The sequence below is a fragment of the Atta cephalotes genome (assembly GCF_000143395.1).
Source record: "Atta cephalotes unplaced genomic scaffold scaffold00052, whole genome shotgun sequence".
NCBI lineage: Eukaryota > Metazoa > Arthropoda > Insecta > Hymenoptera > Formicidae > Atta > Atta cephalotes.
In genome coordinates this window covers 1,410,545-1,415,462 of record NW_012130116.1, presented here as the reverse complement: position 1 = coordinate 1,415,462, position 4,918 = coordinate 1,410,545, and positions in this window count along the sequence as shown.

The window sequence follows — 4,918 nt, the reverse complement described above, 5'->3', positions numbered from 1 at the left end:
ATTGAATGGAAAAATAATGGATTTCTTTTTACTACACCTAATATAATTATATTACATCATGATATATATTACAGATTTCATTTATATTTATTTTTTTCTTTATCACGATTTTAAAACTAGTATGAATTAGTTATCCACAAAGTGGTTAAGTTAGTTATCCACAAAAAAACATTAATAAAAATTTCCAGTGCAATTATTTAGAAAAGTCAATGAAATATAACTTCTTGCACGTGGCATTCGTGATGGCTGAATTTTTTATCGATTATTCGTTAAATCTCTGTTATTGGTTTGGAGTTCTGTGGAGCGTGCAAGTCTTTTGTCAAACTGAAAACAAAAAATTCGAACTGAGAACAGTTGGTGCACTATATTGACATCGATATTCGACAAGAAAGTTTGTAGCAAAAATCATAATGGATTATATAATTGGATCTTAAATATACAACAATAAAAGTAACCATTTAATTTATAATTGATTATCGACTGCATTAAATAACCGTATATTTTACCGACAGTTTATTTAACTTCTATAATTTATAATAGTGCTATTCGTTAGTTCGTTTTATTAATTAATAAACAATTTTATGAACTTATAATTCTGATTACTGATCTGTATACATTTTTCATAAAAATGTATAATAATTTTTTCATATCTTATTATTTATAAGAATGTTTATCCTACATAATACTTATGAAAAATTATTTATGGCGTTCTATAATTGATTTTATTATTTATTATTTTATTTAATTAATTGTAAAGTTAAATTACAAGTAATATAAAAGTTATTTCAAAAAATGTTTATATAAAATAGGAAGTTAATTATTATTAACTATGAATATCGGTTTATTTTTTCGCATATATTAATTACATTCTCTCTATACATATCTCTAAAAAAGCAACAATAATACAGTTAACGAATAATTTTTTTATTAAATTTATTTTCCCAATTAATAACGATATGGCTAGAATTTATCATTTATAATTATTATATTAATTATTTTGGATTAATTTTAAATAAAATTTTTAATTTGAAAATTTCATATAAATGCGAGCACTTTATAGCATCAATAAATTTTACACATGAAACGGCATTGAAAAATAAAACTTTAACAATTTCATATACAAAACATTTAATTATAAGACCAATTTTTCGTGATAAAAAACTTGTATTTTTTTCCCATTTAGTTATAAAATATTATGTGTAATTAAAAATTTACGCAGCAATCCGTTCTTTGTCGCCCGGAAGATAAAACGAAAACGCCGCACTCTTCTGGGAAGACCATCGAGCGCATTATCGCAGTGAAATAACGCGAATATAGCCATGAGCATTCAAATCTTCACGAGCGTCGAAACTCGAAACATCACGGTTGTTCGGGTTAAGTATCCCGATGTACACCATGCATACGTGATGTCCAACGACGACGACACGACGAAGACGACGACGACAAAGGGTACGCGGAATTTTATAAAGCGTCGCAAGTGCTTTTCGTGAAAAAATCGGTGGAACCGGTTACACCCGCTCACCTCACGCTCTCGCGCACACGCGTACACAGCCTACTTTACTGTTTACGCGAGAACACGCGCAGGTGCGTATGTACGTTACGCGCGCACCTTCCGTTGCTCCACTCGATAACGAACAACGAATCTTTGATAACTAAGTGTCTGAAACTACTCGAAGGAAACGTATTTCAGATGCTATCTCTACTATTCGTATCAGATTCCAGAGCAGAATCCTGTTTACAACCTTGCAACCTAACAAATTTTGATATTACGCGCATGCATTTTAGTATATATTTTACATTCACTTCTAATTATATTTCATGTTTGACGTATAAAATGATAATTAAAATTTTATCTGAAATTTTGATATAAATTGTGAATTGTCCAAAGAATTTTAAGCTATTGATGTTTTAAAGAACAGATTTTAATTGACAATTTTAATATTTCTTGTTGAAATGCGGAGAAGATGGTTTTAGAAATAAGTTTATTTTTTTAAATATTTAATAAGTATTACCAAATATATAATAATATAAACAATCGTCTAGATAAATAATTGCTAAATATTTAGAAAAGCAAATTTATTTTAATTGATATTAATTGACATTTGATTGGAACTATTAATTTCATTCAATATTTAATATTACCAGACTATTTTTTAGTGATACGTAAACAGCTCTTTCTGCGGAATCTACTTCAGACGTACTAAATTAATGAAGAATGTCATCATGAAAATTAAATTTAATGGCTTCCCAAGGCAAGTTTATGTACATGATAATTAATTTGAATCAAGAATTGGTTATTCGTCTGATTTATGCCCATTTCTATCAATATAAATATAATTTAATTTTAATCTCGGTTTAACAAAATCTATCTTTTTTTAAATTTATAATAATAAAAATGAAGAATATGTTAAACTAAGTTTGAAGTTAATTTACGTTGGTAAAAAGGCATCGAGAGTTGTGATTATAGTAAAAATAGACATCAATCAGATTCGAATTCGAGAAGAATATTTGACCGTTCAATTTTTACGATTCCAACCACTTACAATTACGCTCACGCAATTGTAGAATGGCGAAAATTAAAGTATAAGAGAATCGATCATTCAGAGTTCTTTATTTCATGGAAAGAAAAGAAATAAAGAATCATTCTCATCTTTGATTGGATTATTTTTTCATTATACAAAACTCTGTGTTCTTGTTCTTTATGACAAATATAATAACACAAAAAAGCTTAAACAGTAGATTTTAAAGCCATAATATAAGCAGTATAGCAAATAATGATTTCTTTATATTATTACTTACTGTTTAATTGTAAACTTTTCTATATGCTATGATGTTAAGGACGGGAGCAGAGTCTTACACAAGAAAATGAATGAATCAAAGCTGAGAATGATCCTTCATTTCTTTTCTTTCCATAAAATAAAGAATTTTGAATGATCGATTTTCTTATACTTTAAGAATTCTATTCTACAACTACATGAGCATAATTTTAAGTGGTTGTAGTCATAAGAATTGACTAATCACGGTCAAATATTCTCCTCGAATTTGACTCTGATTGATGCTTATTTTTACAGCTATTGTAACCATAATCAAATATGAGGAAAATATTCGATATTATGATCGATTAATTCTTACAATTATGACCACAACTTACAATTACGCAATTGTAAAATGGGCTTAATGCATAATACATTATGCAAAAGTGTGTGCTCCGGCGCAAGTTGCGGGGAGCCGGGGGCGCCAGCGCGCACGCTACGAGTTTGAGGGCGACGAGCAACGGTGCGGAGGTGGTTATGGTCGGCCCGCGCCGTCCAGTCGAGCCGCGACAGTCGAGCGGTGTATACGTTGGTTTGAACTTGTATTGCGCGTCCCGCGACAATCGCCGTGTTGGTCGACGGAAAAGAGAAAAAGAGAGAGAGAGAGAGAGAGAGAGGAAAGAGAAAGATTTGACCAGAGCCAGAGGCAACACACACGTGAATCCTTTTCTTGGCGTTGAGAAACGAGAACGCATCACGAAAAGCAGGTGGCGGCACGCGAGTGCCGGTTGAATCGTCATCCACCCGCACGTGTTTTTCGACTGTTTTTGTAAAATTGTCTCGGCGAGAGCCAGCGTATCCCGGGCATCCTGTGCGCGCGAACGTTACGTACGTATACACGTCGGAGCACGCGACGCGGAACACGTGAGAACGTCATCAGTTCGTTTGTGGCGGTTACTCCCAAAACATTCGTCGCGCGAGACGTTGTTTGTTTACGAGGCGCAGTGGCGCCGCGACCTCTCTCTCTCTCTCTCTCTCCTTCCTCGCGCCCGTGCTTTCTCCACTCGGGCGGGAAGTTGCGTTCGAGACGAGGGTACGACATCGCGCCGTTCACAGTGAGAATTTCACTTCGGATCCTTAAAAAGTGCTTCATGTTCTGACCCCACGATTCTGTTGAAGTTGTCGTCTATCTGCCGAGAAAGAAAAAGAAAGAGAACAGAATCTCAATTGTGTCACGAATTTCGCATTTCGCGTAGTGAGACAAGGAAAGAGAAACATCAAGTCGAAAATCGAATCGCGGCGGATATATTATCGTTCGGCGCATCCTTCATTCGATACGTTTCACGCGTTATGAATCGCGCAAGAACGCTTCTTTGGCTCCCGCGGAGGCTCCTGCCATAATCTAAATTACAGTGACCATTTGTCATACGAGAAATTCGTAGTTAGAAAGAAGACTCTCGCCTCATCAACCGGAAACGCACTCGTCGACGCGCCCGGTGGTGTTACTCCGCAAAATACGCGCAGGCCGCGTTGCGACTTGCGTTGCGGCCGGAGTCCCCGTCTAACAAGTAACAGTACTTCCTCGCGCTCAGTGGAATAAAGCCTCTTTCCGTGGAACGGGACCCACCGCGCTGAGCGCTCTCCGCCGTGCTGCGCCGGCTCCGCTCACCTCGCGCGCCGCGAACATACCCGTCTCACTCGCACCCGCGCGCGGACACTCGTCGTCCCGTGCTATCGTCCGCGAAGTAGTCTGGCCGGTCGGACACGAGGGAGCCTCTCGTGAAACCAGTCCTCGCGTATATACGCGCCGGTCACTCCACACGGATCAGAAGAGGCTGCGGTTTTGCCTTACGGCGCAAAGTGCTCCGACTCCAGCGCGCCTTCCGCACCTGCTTCGCGATATACGACTATACGAGGATTTTCGGCAGCCGGCAGGAGGCAGAAGGAACGATCGAACGGTCCGATGAGAGACGAGAATCGTCGAGGGGCTTAAAAGAGAGAAATCTGCGAATTGTGTCGAACAACCTCCCAGGTCTCGATCGTGTGACGTTGAGGTGGGATTGACAAATCGATCGCACAAGGAGGAGGAGGAAGAAGGAAGGAAGAATCGCATCCTGCCTACCATATTTTGTGGCTTTTTGAAACGCCCGCGGAAAAGCGAGGGA